The 19,426-nt window shown below is 30.6% G+C and overlaps 1 long non-coding RNA gene and 1 pseudogene across 1 annotated transcript; one reads left to right on the top strand and one right to left on the bottom strand.

Annotated features, from left to right (window-relative positions):
• Positions 1 to 12,203: 12,203 nt before the first annotated feature.
• On the bottom strand, positions 12,204 to 12,760 carry LOC119770767. The gene is made up of 2 exons (XR_005278983.1): positions 12,543 to 12,760; positions 12,204 to 12,480 (listed from the first exon to the last, which is right to left on the bottom strand). It is a non-coding gene; the product is annotated as an uncharacterized LOC119770767 (long non-coding RNA).
• A 52-nt stretch (positions 12,761 to 12,812) lies between these two features.
• On the top strand, positions 12,813 to 16,036 carry LOC119769152 (annotated as a pseudogene).
• Positions 16,037 to 19,426: the final 3,390 nt, after the last annotated feature.

Genomic DNA, 19,426 nt, shown 5'->3' with positions numbered 1-19,426 from the left:
TTTAAATTTTTAAATTTTAATTTTTTAATTTTTAAATTTTTAAATTTTTAAATTTTTAAATTTTTAAATTTTTAAATTTTAAATTTTTAAATTTTTAAATTTTTAAATTTTAAATTTTTAAATTTTTAAATTTTAAATTTTAAATTTTTAAATTTTTAAATTTTAAATTTTAAATTTTAAATTTTTAAATTTTAAATAAATTTTAAATTTTAAATTTTAAATTTTAAATTTTAAATTTTAAATTTTAAATTTTAAATTTTTAAATTTTAAATTTTTAAATTTTTAATTTTTAAATTTTAAATTTTTAAATTTTTAAATTTTAATTTTTAAATTTTAAATTTTTAAATTTTAAATTTTTAATTTTTAAATTTTTAAATTTTTAAATTTTAAATTTTTAATTTTTAAATTTTTAAATTTTTAAATTTTTAATTTTTAAATTTTAAATTTTAAATTTTTAAATTTTTAAATTTTTAAATTTTAATTTTTAAATTTTAAATTTTTAAATTTTTAAATTTTAAATTTTAAATTTTTAAATTTTTAAATTTTTAAATTTTAAATTTTTAAATTTTAAATTTTAAATTTTAAATTTTTAAATTTTAAATTTTAAATTTTAAATTTTTAAATTTTAAATTTTTAAATTTTTAAATTTTAAATTTTAAATTTTAAATTTTTAAATTTTTTTTTTAAATTTTAAATTTTAAATTTTTAAATTTTAAATTTTTAAATTTTAAATTTTAAATTTTTAAATTTTAAATTTTAAATTTTTAAATTTTTAAATTTTAATTTTTAAATTTTTAAATTTTTAAATTTTAAATTTTTAAATTTTTAAATTTTAAATTTTTAAATTTTTAATTTTTAAATTTTTAAATTTTTAATTTTTAAATTTTTAAATTTTAAATTTTAATTTTTAAATTTTAAATTTTTAAATTTTTAAATTTTTAAATTTTAAATTTTTAAATTTTTAAATTTTAAATTTTAAATTTTTAAATTTTAAATTTTAAATTTTAAATTTTTAAATTTTAAATTTTTAAATTTTAAATTTTTAAATTTTTAAATTTTAAATTTTAAATTTTTAAATTTTAAATTTTTAAATTTTAAATTTTTAAATTTTAAATTTTAAATTTTAAATTTTTAATTTTTAAATTTTAAATTTTTAAATTTTAATTTTTAAATTTTAAATTTTTAAATTTTAAATTTTAAATTTTTAAATTTTTAAATTTTTAAATTTTAAATTTTAAATTTTAAATTTTAAATTTTAAATTTTTAAATTTTAAATTTTTAAATTTTTAAATTTTTAAATTTTAAATTTTAAATTTTAAATTTTAAATTTTAAATTTTAAATTTTTAAATTTTAAATTTTAAAAATTTTTAAATTTTAAATTTTAAATTTTTAAATTTTTAAATTTTTAAATTTTAAATTTTTAAATTTTTAAATTTTTAAATTTTTAAATTTTTAAATTTTAAATTTTTAAATTTTAATTTTTAAATTTTAAATTTTAAATTTTAAATTTTAAATTTTTAAATTTTAAATTTTAAATTTTTAAATTTTAAATTTTAAATTTTTAATTTTTAAATTTTTAAATTTTAAATTTTTAAATTTTAAATTTTAAATTTTAAATTTTTAAATTTTAAATTTTAAATTTTAAATTTTAAATTTTAAATTTTTAAATTTTTAAATTTTTAAATTTTAAATTTTTAAATTTTTAAATTTTAAATTTTTAAATTTTTAAATTTTTAAATTTTAATTTTTAAATTTTAAATTTTTAAATTTTTAAATTTTTAAATTTTTAAATTTTAAATTTTAAATTTTTAAATTTTTAAATTTTTAAATTTTAAATTTTTAAATTTTTAAATTTTAAATTTTAAATTTTTAAATTTTAAATTTTTAAATTTTTAAATTTTTAAATTTTTAAATTTTAAATTTTAAATTTTAAATTTTAAATTTTAAATTTTTAAATTTTTAAATTTTTAAATTTTAAATTTTTAAATTTTTAAATTTTAAATTTTTAAATTTTAAATTTTAAATTTTTAAATTTTAAATTTTAAATTTTTAAATTTTAAATTTTTAAATTTTAAATTTTTAATTTTTAATTTTTAAATTTTTTAATTTTTAAATTTTTAAATTTTTAAATTTTTAAATTTTTAAATTTTTAAATTTTTAAATTTTTAAATTTTTAAATTTTTAAATTTTCAAATTTTTAAATTTTTAAATTTTTAAATTTTTAAATTTTTAAATTTTTAAATTTTTAAATTTTTAAACTTTTAAATTTTTAAATTTTTAAATTTTTAAATTTTTAAATTTTTAAATTTTTAAATTTTTAAATTTTTAAATTTTTAAATTTTTAAATTTTTAAATTTTTAAATTTTTGAATTTTTAAATTTTTAAATTTTGCATTTTTTAAATTTTAACATTTTTACATTTATACATTTTTACATTTATACATTTTTACATTTTTACATTTTCACATTTTTACATTTAAACATTTGAACATTTAAACACAAATTTCAGCATTTTTTATGACCCAATCACACATCTGGCAAGGTGCTAAACGCGTTCCCAGTTGGTTGGACCGTTCTGCCGAGTGACGGATCCGGAATGTTGACGGGAGTTCTCATTTTTCTGCAACTTGGGTGAGTATTTGAACTGCGATGATTTTTTTTTTTGGAAGATCAACGAGGTGGACACCTGCAGACAATTTCTATGGCCTGCTTGGGTATAAACAAACGGATTTCGGCTCGATGTTTTCCTTGTTTGAGTGTTATTAATTTATTGTTTTCTTTTCTCTTTTCTACAGGAACTATTTCGATCGTGGATTGCGTATGGTCCACGTGCTGCCGGGGGTTCTAGTCCGGCCACAATTTACAAGAAGGAGGAACACCACCGCACTCGGGTCAGCTGATGACCAAGGGTACACACTCCCAGCTCAGTTTGATGGCAGGTGCTAAGGTGATTCTATATTGGCCCGACGGCAGTCCGATTTGTCGTGGTTGGATACAGAAAGTGCGCGAAAAGGTGTAATGGAGTCTCGTAGTTCCTGTGAAAGTTCTATCCAGCAAGAGGTCGAAATCGGCCGGAGTCTACGTCCGAGTACAAATTTAACGACGACGTGCAGGGTGTCCGACGAAGTGGCTGCGGTGAAAGGGGAAGACATTTCTGGAGTTTTTTTAAAAAAGGTCCAACAAACCAAATTTCCAGTTTTTGCTTTTTGGGTGTTCTTGAAACCGTCTTGAGTCAGGGGTAATAAAAAACATCCAAAAAGCAAAAACTGAAAATTTGGTTTACTAGACATTAACAAAACTCCAGATTTGAGTGCGTAGTGAGGAGTGCAAGTGTGCGTAGCGGGAAGTGCGCGAAGAACAGAAGGAAGGAGAGGAATAATATTAAAGAAACAAAGATTTGTAACACGCACACAGCTTTTTGAGGCTATCCAGATTTTTAAGCGAAGATGGCGTTCGAATGGTGAACGCCCGAAATGTCAAAATCACGAAGTGGTACCAACATTACGAAACAAGTGTGACACGGCATGACAGCCATACTTTTTTTTTCTAATGTTGGTGCTACTGCGCGATTTGAACATTTCGGGCGTTCACCATTCGAACGCCATCTTCGCTTAAAAACCTGGATACAAAAAAAACTATAAAGTGTATTCTATTTAAGATTAATTTCATTGTTCGTATATAGATTTTACAGTATCATTTTGTGAGGATTAAAAAATAAATAATATGAAAAAACCATAAAACCTTCTGTAGTTATTATTTATTTCATTGTTTGAATATAGTTTTAACAGTACCATTTAGTAGGGAAAAAACCATGAAGAACTGTAGATTGACCGTGCAATCCATTGTAATGCTTGCTGTTTTTATTATTAATGTATGATGTTTTCTATAGTCAGGACGAGTTTTTGGATGAAAAATGCAACATTAGATTAACAGTAAAATGCGTCGTATTTGGAAAAAAATGTATGGAAAAATTTCGAAATTTTTATGGTACCGGTGCATAACAACCCCCCTTTTTTATGGTAAAATCCCAAAATACGACGCAAATTATCTTAAAAAACGATGCTGTCTACTGTTAAAACACTGTCAAAATGACAATATATTTTATCGTTTTGTAACGTTAAAATTTACTGTAAGTTCATCAGAAATCTTTATGCGGGTTTCGTTTATCCGGGAAGGTCGCTTCCACGCGAAAATTAACTTTATTTTTACCATTACACAAATGGTAATCTGACGAAACGTTGTTCGAGGATTTTTAAGGTTACCGTTGCTAACCACCCTCAATTCAGATGGTCGAACTTTATTAAAAATGGTAGGGTACCATTTCCGATATGGTATTTTTAAGGTTTTCCTAACATTTTTCAAATAGTGGTTACGATCTCTGAAATGGTGAAAACCATTTAACACAAAGTTTTTTAAGGTTCTCGTTTATGCGGGTGGTGAACAGTTATCGTTCTGATAATGGGCAATCAATTGTTTAAATTATTTGGACTTATTAAAATTATCACGAAAATAAATTAGCTTTACATACAAACTATCGAGGTTTTTAAGCGAAGATGGCGTTCGAATGGTGAACGCCCGAAATGTCAAAATCACGCAGTGGTACCAACATCACGGAAAAAGTGTGCCATGGCATGACAGTCACATTTTTTTTTCTAAAGTTGGTGCTACTGCGCGATTTTGACATTCCGGGCGTTCACCATTCGAACGCCATCTTCGCTTAAAACCTGGATATGGCAAACAGATATATCGTTCCATGAATTGTTGAACAATGGTTTGAATTGTTGGGACTTAGGAAATTTTTCGCTATAATTCAGGTATAGCGCTCCATGAATTGTTGAAATATTGTTTGAATTATTCGGACTTAAGATTTTTTGCTGTAGTTCATTTGGCTCAATCATACAATACCTGTTTCAAATAATCCTAAACATTTGGCGAACAGTTATAACGTCATGATTCGAAATCCGGACACTTAGTACCATATTATTTTTGTTATAGCTGGCAAAAAATCATGTAATAAGTTGGAAATGAAGAAATATCATCAGGATTTAGTATAAACAGTCAGTTTTAAGAGAATGCATGTAAAATATGTTTTTTCTAACAATTTTTCATCACAAGTTGAAAATTAAAATGACTTGTTGTGCTCCGAATCCCGGACACTGTCAAAAGCTGATTCGAAATCCGGACACTTTTGCTTCGAATTCCGGACACTCGATTTTGCTTATGAATCGCACAAATTTTGACTGAAATGTTAGTGAATGGCATTCTTTAGTTCTCAAATAAGCTGTTAACATCAAAACAATCGATAGTTTATATAAAAATTTGCTAGAATTTAAGGAAATCAAAAACATAAATTTCTGCTTTGCCTTCCCGGTGCTTCGGACGCCTATGAAATATTTCCGTTGAAATGTTTCGCATTTTTGGTAAACTTATAATTTTATTTTATTTTATTATTTTGGCATTAACTACAGCGTTCAAACATACTTTAATTGAAAGTTGATAGTTAGAATTCATCAAATAACACTGTTTTGACATTCATAATGCGAACTTATATCCAAATAAAAGATAAAACAAGTTGAAGTGTCCGGGTTTCGAAGCGTCCGGGAATTCGAATCATGACGTTATCGTTCCATGAATTGTTGTACAATTGTTTGGATTATTGGGACTTAAGAGTTTTTCGCTGAACTTCAAGTTGGAAATACTATGGCACCCTTATGTTTTAACAATAGCTGTTCTGAAAAATCCTTATCATATGGCGAAAAGTTATATTTCTCAATGAATTGTTGAACGATTGTTTGAATCATTGGGACTTAAGAAAATTTTCGCCAATATTAATTTTTGGCTCAATCATACAAATACTGTTTCAAATAATACCAAACATGTGAGGAATAATTATATCGTAACATTAATTGTTGTGCAATTGTTTCAATTATTAGGACTTAGAAAATTTTGGAAATTTTCAACTTAGGTTTCTTTGACTAAATCATACCGAGTATCATAACTTTTATCATACCAGCTACAGTACTATTATATAAACATATCCCGGATAAACGAAAACTATATCGATTGTGATGAGGAACTTAAAAAAACATTATGAGATATGGTTACCATTTGTAATAATGTTATTTGGCGGACCTCGATAACTATTTGTTAAATGGTTACCATACGTAATAGAGTTATTTTAAAGTTCATAATGGTCAACAATTTTCTTGATAACTTTGAACAACTATTTGTGGATGTTTAGTGAAATGGTTATCATATATCATTAGGTTATTTTAAAGTTTGAATTGTTAACCTCGATTCTTGAGTACCATATGGAATCGTTTAATAAGCATTTGAAAAATAGTTACCATTTGCAAAAACGTTTCCCTCCAAATAAAAATTAAGTAAATTTTACTAGTTTGTTTTATAAAGAGAATTTTTTTACCAAATTGCCTTCTACAAATCAACCCGAAAAAATCAGAGGGAATATATTTGTTTTTTATCTCGTCTAAAAATATTTTAATTTGTTGTATAATTTCAATGTGCAAACGACATCAAGGTAAATATACGGGCATTGTTGTTCACCTGCTGCAGGTGAATGTTACACGCTTATGTAAGGTATGCACTTCGGAAGGAATCGGTCAAGGAAAATTTCAAATGGGCAGCAGCGGTAGCGAAAGCAAGCCAGAGAGTGAATACAAAGAGACGAGTTGTTCCTTTTAATTCCGCTATATATTTTAATATCTTGACAGATACGTATTTCGTCTACTACTTGCAGACTTCATCAGTGTTCTGTTCTCGACAACCATAAAAATGGTTATATGGGTTGAACTCAAAAAATCGTATGAAAAGTGGGATTTGGAACTCAAAAAGTCATGATTTTTGGTAAGGGTGTATTGAGGGATGCCTGTCAAAATTGAGTGTCGTTGTTTTTGTTTGTGTTTTGCGTCAATCAGATCGGCGATTTTTTTTCCGTCACGGTTTGCAGCAGATTCCACTGTCCGCGGTAAACTTTCTTGCGCTGCCCGTCGCGTTCGTCGTCGGTCATCGTTCCGTGTGTTACCGGAAGGTCATCTTCCTCGGAAAGTGCTGTTCCCGGTTGTAAAACCCCTGCAAGTGGCCGGTTTGCCTACGGTACTCACTAGGGCTCGCTCATTGGAATCAGTTCGACACGGACTGGTTCCACTGGTCGAGTAAAATGACCTCCCGGACGATTGTATGGATGGTAAATGACAACGACGACCGCGGGAATTATGGTGTGAAAATGAAAGTGAAAAGAGATTCGAGAACGACTGGTGGTCATTCAAGCGATCGAGGATCTGCCGAAGGCGAGACGGTCCTGTTGTATAAGCTGAGCTGGACTACTAGCCATCCGTTAAGGCGAGCTGTGAGTATTTTATCAGGAAATACTTATCTCTCAAACTCAAACAATCTTTCTCTCTAGTCTACGCCATCCCAAACAGCCTCCTTCGGAGGCACCCAGCTGCTCGCGGAAACGTTCCGGCAGCAGATCCATGATTCGTACGCAACCGGATCATCCTGCAGCACCTTCTGCTGAACAACTTTATGCTAAACTGCAACGTGATGGAAATTATCCACTCCAAGTTAATCCCCGACACCGAGGTGTTTCTGCAGTCGTACTACTTGATGAACTGGATTGCCGAGACGACGGTGGACTACATGGTCGTCCAGAGATAGCCGCTCATCTATTTTTGGCGATCCGCGGGCTGCGGATGTGCATGTCCATCGAGGAGGCGCATGTTGGACGTTTGCAACGGGTTGCTCCGGTTGATGTGAGTTGAAGTTGCTGGACTAATTTAAGGGACGAATGACGATTGTTTCTTTCAGTTGGCCCGTGGCCGGAGTCTTTACCTTCGGCCAGTGGCTGATGCAGGTCAAACACACCAAGTACAAGGCCACCAAAGGGATGAGTTTTTATGAGCGCAAAGAAAGAGGCGGTGGCGGCTAGTTTCGCCGCCTCCAAGAACGAAGAGATGGAGTAAAACCCGGGTAGAAAGGGCTACCACCCGCTGGAGGACGCGTTCTGGTGGAAGGTCGAAAAGGTGCACACGATTCAGATCATCGTGGAGACGAACGGGCGGTTGCGGATGATCGAAATACTGGCCAACTACTTCCGGTCGGTGATTCTGCTGAGTCCGTGCAAACTGTGGTAATGCACAGACGACGGGGGATTTGGGCCTGGTAGCGGATGATGCACTTTCAGTGTTCATCATTCATAAAGAGCGAGTTTAAGTAAAAAATGAAACTACGTGTTGGTAATATTACGATTAACTTTGAAAAATATACCTGCGTTAAAAATTAAATAACATTTCTGTTTTGAACCAAATAAATATGCGAAAAATGGGTACACACAACAATGCTGTATTATATGATCTCAGATCCAACAGCGTCAGATACTTAAACGCTCACGCCTCCTCGTGGCCATTGACCAGCGAAGCCTCGCCGCCCTCGAGTGACTTGCTCCGGACGACCGCGTAGTCCACCGTCGTCTCGGCAACCCAGATTAGTGTGCGCCAGATTCGTACGCATCTATCGGACGATCTGGTGGCCAGCAGTGTTCCGTCGCAGTTAAAGTTAAGCGACGTGACGTCCTGGTTCGGGTGCGTAGTATTGTCCGACATGTCCAGGATGCGGGACGTGCCCTCACGTCACTGGAGCCAATCGCCAGCCGCCGTGCTCGGATTCCACTAACAGATAAACCTCTCACTTTCGTGTTCCCGCAGTATGGTGGCCTTCGAGGCCGAAATTTCAATGTTCAAGTTCACGTCCATGCTGTCAGCCGGGCGAACGTCGTCGTGGTCGCCTGTGCCATCAATGTTCCCCCAAGGGGTTGGAAACTCTTAGATCTATAATTATTTTGTTAACCAGTATATCAAAATATATGTTAGTATACTTATTATTTCCTTCCAATCGCCAGTATACTTACCAATATACTGAGAGTATCTTAATATACTAACAGTTTATTGCTGTTCGGTAAGTATACTAACAAGTATACTGGAATATCGTTAGTATACTCAGTATTCTTAAGTAATATTAGAGTTTCCAGCCCCTTGTGTTCCCCCATTCGCCCCATTGCCGACACCACTTCCGCCTCCGTTTCAACCCTCTGTCTCTGCTGATTAGGCATCTTCTGGATGGCCACCAACACCTTGTGAAGGATGCTTAGCAGGGCCGTCGGTGGAACTAACACGCTTTGGCGAAATGTGTGACTCGATGCCAACCATTCAAGCCGAGTTAAAAAAAACTCAACGATCAACGAAACGGTTCAAACGATGGAGTGGGATCCGGTCAAGTGGATGGGAATAATGGGTAAACCGGTTCAGCTCTGCGCTTCCATCCGTTAGTGGACTCGAAGGTGGCGAGATCGAAGTAAATCAACCAGCATCAAGAGGTAATCGGAAACGCCAAGATGTTCGACGGTGTTATGCTGTTCCTGCCAGAGAAGATGCCCAACACGGAAACTATTCTGCAGTCGGAAAATGAAATTGACGGACACACGTTCATAATCCGTTTGATGTAACAACGGAAGCAGATGTCGGAAAATATCCAATTCTGTAATAATGAAGGTGTTGAAGATAATAGAGATGTTGCGGAAAATCTTTGATCCGTCTGCGCCGAAGCTCATTTCGCAGCACCGGCTGGCAATCTGGCCTGGTTATGTGAGCGCCGTTGACGAGTACGGAGGTGGAAAGATGTTTACTCCAACGAAATAGAGTTTCTGAACCTCTTCAAAGGTATTTTTCGTTTCGCAGAATCTACACCAACATCAAAGAAAACGCACTAATCTTTTTTGCTATCACGCTCGATATCTTTAAACTAAGGGTATGTTGCACTTTCTGATAATGGTCCCTGATAGGAATCGTTTGGATTCTTTGGGAAAATACGGAGTGAACGGAAGAGCACACGGACAAACCCCCTTGAAATCGTTAGGGCTCGCTTTCCGTTGAATGCAGATTGGAGAATCTCATGTCTTCAATTATTGTTTATTAATTTCAATTCTTTAAGCAATATTTGTATTTCTAAATCAATTTACAATAGGTAGTTAACAACATTTTGGATTCAACGCAAAATTAAATTTGCCTTGCGCGCGCTCTCTTTTCTCTTCTCTCGCTACGCTCCGTTACCTGCTCTTTCGCAGGCAAGCGCACTGCGCAGGCAAAAACAGTCTGAAGGGAAACGTTTGTGCGGCTGGTTGTTGTTTACGTTTTGAGCGCAGGTATAATTTTCAAACAAATCATTTGATTTACCAGACACTCTGTTTATATTTTTCTTGTTAATCATTTCAGCGCCGTGGAGAACTTGATAAAAACGCAACAGCTGGTGCATTCGATCGGTAATCAAAAGAGATCTTGCCGGCAGCCGTCCGACAATATTGTTCCGTTGAGGATGCGACCAAGCGAACAAACGATTGGCATCAATCAATCTTAATCATCAGATAAGTACCTTTGATATTTGAATATTATATTCAACTTGATACTTTGTGATTTTTTTCTTCTTACTTTTTCAGGTTTGGACGATTTTGGCAGTATGATCAACTAAACAGAATCAACATTCAACGAGAATTTAAGCCGCTAAAGTTCAAATATTATTGCTGTGAACCATCCGTCAAAAGTGAACAATTCTGTAGGTAGGTAGGTAAAATGTAAGAAAAACTTTTAAAAACTATTTCAAAACTTTTTCTCAAAAAGTAGTAAATTTGTATGATAAACTCCAATTTACCATTTGAAAACTATTTCTGAAATAGTGAAACTGGGAAAAAATGTAGGATAAACCTTAAATAACCATATGAAAACTATTTCCAAAATAGTAGCGCTAGGTAAAAATAGCAAGAAAAACCCTTAAAAACCATTTACGAACCATTTCTAAAGTAGTAGACGCAAGATTAAAAATTGTAAGAAAAACCTTAAAATACAATTTAAAAATCATTTCTCAAACAGTAAAAACCGGGAGAAAAAGGTCGCTTTTACGCGAAAATTAACTTTATTTTTACCATTACACAAATGGTAATTTGACGAAACGTTGTTCGGGGATTTTTAAGGTTACCGTTGCTAACCACCCTCAATTCAGATGGTCGAACTTTATGATAAATGGTAGGGTACCATTTCCGATATGGTATTTTTAAGGTTTTGCTACCATTTTTCAAATAGTGGTTACGATCTCTGAAATGGTGAGAAAACCATTTAACACAAAGTTTTTTTAAGGTTCTCGTTTATGCGGGATGTTCTAACAATAGCTGTTTCGAACCATCCTAATCGTATGACGAATAGATACCGTTCATTAAATTGTAGGGAAAAAAATCAACCATTCGAATATGTGTAACCATTCGGGAAAAAGTATCCCGCATAAAATTATATGATGATTTGCATTGTCAAAACCATGCAGTCCCGGATAAACGAAAACTATATCGATTGTATTATGGAACTTAAAAAAACCTTATGAGATATGGTCACCATTTGTAATAATGTTATTTGGTGGACCTTGATGACTATTTGACAAATAATCACCATAAGTAATAGAGTTATTTTAATGTTTGTAATGGTAAACAATTTTCTTGATAACTTTAAAAAACTATTTGCAGATGTTTTCTCAAATGGTCACCCTAAATCATAAGGTAATTTTAAAATTCAAATGGTTCAACTGGCGGACTTGGATGATTATTTGTCAAATAGTTACCGTTATAATTAGGGTTTTAAAAAGTTTGTAATGGTGATTTTTTCTGAATGACTTTGAAAAACTTTTTGAGGATGTTTACTGAAATAGTTATCCTAAATCAAAGGTTATTTTAAAGTTCAAATGGATAACTTCAATACGCGATATTATATATCTGTTCAAATTATTGTAATGATTTTCTAATATGTTTAACCAAATTCAACCAGGTTTTCTTATTATTTTGAATAAAAATTGTGCCTCGGAGCGTAATCCCCATTTTGGAGCACATTTTACAAAAGGCCAAAGTTTATTACGTTTTGTTTATTTTCAACTTCCACATAGATCCTTCGATTCAAAGGACCAATATGGAAACTGATTTGTTTTGTTTTCGAACCCGTGATCGTCTCAGGGAGAAACACAATGTTGTTCAAAACAAAGATCGAAACAAAGCTTGGCCCTTTGTTTCAAATTGGTGAAAGAAACGATTTTTACTTAAAATAAGATTTCTCGTATATTTCTGGTTAATTCCTATCTCGTCAAAAGGAGCGACGTTGTGATTCTTCTAAATAGCAACACATTAAAACATTTGTAAAGCATACTTTTATTAAATTTCATTCACTACCGCAAAAATCTTTGATTACCGGATAAATTTCTTCGGATCGCTATCCCGTGTCGGAATGTTTGGTCGTTTCAGGTCATTTCGATTCGACGATCGTGCCCAAAGCACTTCGCGCTGAAGGTACACTTTTTTCCCATGGTGAGCCGCTCAGATCCGACGAAACATTCTCACCCATTGCAGCTTGCAGCGAAACAGTTTTGCCATTGGCACAACTGAAATGAAGTGGAGATTAATCAAATAACATCGGCAAAAATCAAATTGTAGGAAATCTTACCGTGGGACGTCTCCGGGGTAAATCTGATTGGAAAATCGATTTTGCACACCAAGATGCACACTTCAATATCGCGATCAGACTTGTATTTCACACAAAAATTCTTTAAACTGGCCGCGGCAAGTGAAAAAAAGCTTTAAAAACAAATAAAATTACTTTGTTTGCAAAAGACCAAACAGCAAAGCTGATTCTGTGTTGATGTGGCCTGCTTGGCCAAAAACAAAGAACAACAAAAACAAACCGCCAGACAGGAGCCCAGGGACCATGTGGAAAATGAAACTGTCAATGTTTTCAAAGGCGCTAAAACGCAAAGGGCTGAATACGATCCCACACGAGTAAAACAATCGTTCGGGGCTTATGTTCTTTTTTCATCAATTTTGTCGTAATAATTGAATTTTTCCATCAATTTAAGTTTAAGGATGCATACTATACCATTTTTACACATGTTGTGTAAATCATTTTCGCAGTTTGCTTAATTGGTATGAAATAGGAATTGAAAAACTAATTGCAAATTTCATTCTTGTTTTTCTCAATGTTTTGAAAAATGACAATGGCCGCTTTACAATGTTTTGCTTGACTTGGTGTTGCAACTCATAAATGAATTCCTCCACGCATGGTCCAAAATGAGTGAATCGAACTTGATTTTGAGTACATCCACCTGACCGTGTGGAGGAGGAATGTTTGTTTTGATTTTTTATTTTCCCTGTGCCGTCAAAGTTTTTTGAGCCGTACAACGTGTTTGAGGACGAGTCCGTGCTGAACCTCCGGATGGAGATTCTGTCCAAGCTGAACACGCTGGTCAAGCAGTGGGTGCGCAATGTGTCCATCTCGAAGAACATGCCGAAAGTGCTGGCAGAGAAGCTCGGCGGAAAGATCTACACTTTTGGGTCGTACCGGCTGGCCGTTAACCACAATATTGACGAATATTGACGCGCTGTGCGTGGCGCCGCGCAACATCGAACGGCAGGACTACTTTGGGTCGTTCCTCGAGCTGCTGAAGAAACAGCCCGAGGTGACAGAGTGCCCCGCCGTCGAGGAGATGCTTGTGCCGGACGTCAAGATGAACTTTGACGGCATCAAGATTGATTTGCTGTTTGCGCGGTTGGCGCTGAAGGAGATTCCGGACAACTTTGACCTGCGCGAAGATATGCTGCTGAAGAATCTGGACCCCAAGTTGATGCGCATGCGATGCCGCGCCACCGACGAAATCCTGCGGCTGGTGCCCAACATTGACAACTTTCGGCTGGCGCTGCGTTCGACCAAGCTGTGGGCGAAGAGTAAGTTGAGCTTTGGTTGGTATCTTTTAGGGTTTTGTTAATATTGGGGTTTTCTTCTATTCACTGTTTTTTCTGTTTTCAGAGCATGGAATCTACTCCACTTCTTTGGGTTACTTTGGAGGTGTGTCTTGGGCTATGCTGGTGGCCAGGACGTGTCAGCTCCCAAATGTCGTCGCGGCCACGTAAGTGCACAAGTTCTCTCTGGTGTTTTCGCGCTGGAATTGGTCCCAGCCGGTGTTCTTGAAGCGGCCGGACACCGTGAATCTGGGCTTTCAAGTGTGGGATCCGCGGGTGAATGTGCAGGGCCGGTTCGACCTGATGCCGATCATCACGCCGGCATATCCGCAGCAAAACTCGACCTTCCACGTGTCTAGCTCGACACGGAAGATCATGCTGAACGAGTTCAACCGCGGCATGCAGATCACGGACGAAATCATGCTCGGCAAGGCCGGCTGGGACAAGCTGTTTGAGGCGCCGAGCTTCTTCTTCAAGTATCGCTACTTTATCGTACTGCTGGTGACCTCGAACAACACCGACGACCTCCTCGAGTGGTGCGGACTGGTCGAGTCCAAGATCCGCTACCTAATCCAGAACCTGGAGCGAATCCTGCACATCAACCTGGCCCACGTCAACCCGAAGTGCTTCGAACAGCTGGACTAAAACCAAAAGGACGGCGGCGAGGGCGCAGACAACACTGCTCGCTCTGGTTCATGGGGTCAGAGCGGTCAGAGAACCTGAACGTGGACATGACCGAAAGCATCCAGAACTTTACCGATGCCGTGCATAAACATGCGGTGCGTTGAGCGATTCTACAGCCAAAAACGTGTCTCTAACCGAGTTGTTTTCTTTCAGGTGCACATCAAGGTCCTCGAGACGACACGCGACGGCATGAAGACCGAGGCGCGGCACGTCCGGCGGAAGCAGCTCAACCAGTACCTCGACCCGAACCTGCTCAAGCGGGAGCGCAAAAACCAGCGACTCCTTCGCCGTCGCAAATGCGCAAACGACCTGCTCAGAAGAAACTAGAAACTAGAGCGAAATTCGTCGGGTTTTGATTCGCGGTGTTTCGGTGAGTGATCGTATCATTATGGCAGCGTTAGGTTTTTTGGCCGCCGTGGAGCTAGCAGTTTTGCTCCACAATGTTAATACATTATGGCTAGAACAAAACAGTGTTTCTAGACTGGTTAGACGAAATCACTGGTGTCGTGGCACCTGTGCCGATGTCGATTTCGACTCTCCGCTAGGTCAGCGACGAATGTCTCGAGTGTGACGAGCGGAAGTTATTAATTCGTTTGGACCGCTCTCTACCATCGCACGTCGATCTTCACAGTGTCAGGTCAGTTAGATTGACCAGCGGAATCACGGTTCCGTTCTCTAGCATCAACGGAATCGGTGATGTGGAGGTGTAGTGTGATATTTTAAACAAATAGGGCGTTTTGTCCCGGCGAAATTAAGTTTCAGATCCTCTGCGAAAGTTATTCATTGTTTCGCATAATAATCTACACCAACCATCAAAGGAAACACAATCTTCAAAAAGTTAGGGCTTGCTTTCTTTTGAATGCAGAATCTCTTTTTGCATTAAATTTATAAATCAATTTATCAATAATTTATATTCAACCCAAAATAATATTTGCCTTGCGCGTTCTTTCTTTTCTCTTCTCTCACTATACGCTTCGTTACCTGCTCTCGCGCAGGCAAGCGCTTAGCGCAGGCAAAAACATTCTGAAGTGAAACGTTTGTGCGGCTGGTCGTTGTTTACGTTTTGTGCGCAGGTATAATTTTCAAACAAATCATTTTATTTACCAGATATTTAATTTACATTTTTGTTGATGATCATTTCAGCGCCGTGGAGAACTTGATAAAAACGGAACAGCTGGTGCTGGAGAACTCGATCGGTGATCAAAAGAGATTTTGCCGGCAGCCGGCCGACAATATTGTTCCGCCGAGGATGCGACGAAGCGAACAAACGATTGGCATCAATCAATCTGAATAATTAGATAAGTACATATATTTGAATATTATATTCAACTTGATACTTTGTGATTTTTCTTCTTACTTTTTCAGGTTTGGACGATTTTGGCAGTATGATCAACTAAACAGAATCAACATTCAACTAGAATTTAAGCCGCTAAAGTTCAAATACTATTGCTGTGAACCATCCGTCAAAAAGTGAACAATTCTGTAAAAAATAGGTAGGTAGAAAATGTAAGAAAAACTTTTAAAAACTATTTCAAAACTTTTTCTCAAAAAGCGTAAATTTGTATGATAAACTTTAATTTACCATTTGAAAACTATTTCTGAAATAGTGAAACTGGGAAAAAATGTAGGATAAACCTTAAATAACCATATGAAAACTATTTCCAAAATAGTAGCGCTAGGTAAAAATAGCAAGAAAAACCCTAAAATACCATTTACACACCATTTCTGAAATAGTAGACGCAAGGTTAAAAATTGTAAGAAAAACCTTAAAATACTATTTAAAAACCATTTCTTATACAGTAAAAACCGAGAGAAAAAGGTCGCTTTTTCGCGAAAATTTACTTTATTTTTACCATTACACAAATGGTAATTTGACGAAACGTTGTTCGAGGATTTTTAAGGTTACCGTTGCTAACCACCCTCAATTCAGATGGTCGAACTTTATGATAAATGGTAGGGTACCATTTCCGATATGGTATTTTTAAGGTTTTGCTACCATTTTTCAAATAGTGGTTACGATCTCTGAAATGGTGAGAAAACCATTTAACACAAAGTTTTTTTAAGGTTCTCGTTTATGCGGGGTTACAATAGATATTATAATATTTATGGTTAGTTTATGGTTGATTTTTTTGAACTTCATTGGAATGACGATAAAGCTATCGTAGATTTCATGGTTACAGTCAATTTCATGGTTTTGTTATTGGAAATGTTATAAATTGAAACAATAAAACTACCGTAAAATTCATGAAGACAGCAAATAACATGGTTTGGTTATTGGAAATCTCATAATGCATTTTTTCCAAATTTTTGTTACAGTAAGTTTAATTGTAATGTTATAGTTGCACAGTGTGAACTTTTTTGAACGATTTTTTAAATAATGCGAATCATGTAATAAAAGTATTGAAAATATAAAAATATTAAAATATAAAAATGTAAAAATATTAAAATATTAAAATATTAAAATATAAAAATATTAAAATATTAAAATATTAAAATATAAAAATATTAAAATATTGAAATATTAAAATATTGAAATATTAAAATATTTAAATATTAAAATATTAAAATATTAAAATATTAAAATATTAAAATATTAACATATTAAAACATTAAAATATTAAAATATTAAAACATTAAAATATTAAAATATTAAAATATTAAAATATTAAAATATTAAAATATTAAAATATTAAAATATTAAAATATTAAAATATTAAAATATTAAAATATTAAAATATTAAAATATTAAAATATTAAAATATTAAAATATTAAAATATTAAAATATTAAAATATTAAAATATTAAACTATTAAAATATTAAAATATTAAAATATTAAAATATTAAAACATTAAAATATTAAAATATTAAAATATTAAAATATTAAAATATTAAAATATTAAAATATTAAAATATTAAAATATTAAAATATTAAAATATTAAAATATTAAAATATTAAAATATTAAAATATTAAAATATTAAAATATTAAAATATTAAAATATTAAAATATTAAAATATTAAAATATTAAAATATTAAAATATTAAAATATTAAAATATTAAAATATTAAAATATTAAAATATTAAAATATTAAAATATTAAAATATTAAAATATTAAAATATTAAAATATTAAAATATTAAAATATTAAAATATTAAAATATTAAAATATTAAAATATTTAAATATTAAAATATTTAAATATTTAAATATTTAAATATTAAAATATTAAAATATTAAAATATTAAAATATTAAAATATTAAAATATTAAAATATTAAAATATTAAAATATTAAAATATTAAAATATTAAAATATTAAAATATTAAAATATTAAAATATTAAAATATTAAAATATTAAAATATTAAAATATTAAAATATTAAAATATTAAAATATTAAAATATTAAAATATTAAAATATTAAAATATTAAAATATTAAAATATTAAAATATTAAAATATTAAAATATTAAAATATTAAAATATTAAAATATTAAAATATTAAAATATTAAAATATTAAAATATTAAAATATTAAAATATTAAAATATTAAAATATTAAAATATTAAAATATTAAAATATTAAAATATTAAAATATTAAAATATTAAAATATTAAAATATTTAAATATTTAAATATTTAAATATTAAAATATTAAAATATTACATATAAACATTTAAACATTTAAACATTTAAACATTTAAACATTTAAACATTTAAACATTTAAACATTTAAACATTTAAACATTTAAACATTTAAACATTTAAACATTTAAACATTTAAACATTTAAACATTTAAACATTTAAACATTTAAACATTTAAACATTTAAACATTTGAACATTTAAACATTTAAACATTTAAACATTTAAACATTTAAACATTTAAACATTTAAACATTTAAACATTTAAACATTTAAACATTTAAACATTTAAACATTTAAACATTTAAACATTTAAACATTTAAACATTCAAACATTTAAACATTTAAACATTTAAACATTTAAACATTTAAACATTCAAACATTTAAACATTTAAACATTTAAACATTTAAACATTTAAACATTTAAACATTTAAACATTTAAACATTTAAACATTTAAACATTTAAACATTTAAACATTTAAACATTTAAACATTTAAACATTTAAACATTTAAACATTTAAACATTTAAACATTTAAACATTTAAACATTTAAACATTTAAACATTTAAACATTTAAACATTTAAACATTTAAACATTTAAACATTTAAACATTTTTACATTTAAACATTTAAACATTGAAACATTTAAACATTTAAACATTTAAACATTTAAACATTTAAACATTTAAACATTTAAACATTTAAACATTTAAACATTTAAACATTTAAACATTTAAACATTTAAACATTTAAACATTTAAACATTTAAACATTTAAACATTTAAACATTTAAACATTTAAACATTCAAATATTTAAACATTTAAACATTCAAACATTTAAATATTTAAATATTTAAACATTTAAACATTTAAATATTTAAACATTTAAACATTTAAACATTTAAACATTTAAACATTTAAACTTTTAAACATTTAAACATTTAAACATTTAAACATTTAAACATTTAAACATTTAAACATTTAAACATTTAAACATTTAAACATTTAAACATTTAAACATTTAAACATTTAAACATTTAAACATTTAAACATTTAAACATTTAAACATTTAAACATTTAAACATTTAAACATTTAAACATTTAAACATTTAAACATTTAAACATTTAAACATTTAAACATTTAAACATTTAAACATTTAAACATTTAAACATTTAAACATTTAAACATTTAAACATTTAAACATTTAAACATTTAAACATTTAAACATTTAAACATTTAAACATTTAAACATTTAAACATTTAAACAT

The sequence above is a fragment of the Culex quinquefasciatus genome, chromosome 3, assembly GCF_015732765.1.
Source record: "Culex quinquefasciatus strain JHB chromosome 3, VPISU_Cqui_1.0_pri_paternal, whole genome shotgun sequence".
In the NCBI taxonomy this organism is placed as follows: domain Eukaryota; kingdom Metazoa; phylum Arthropoda; class Insecta; order Diptera; family Culicidae; genus Culex; species Culex quinquefasciatus.
This window is presented reverse-complemented; position numbering and strand designations above follow the sequence as displayed.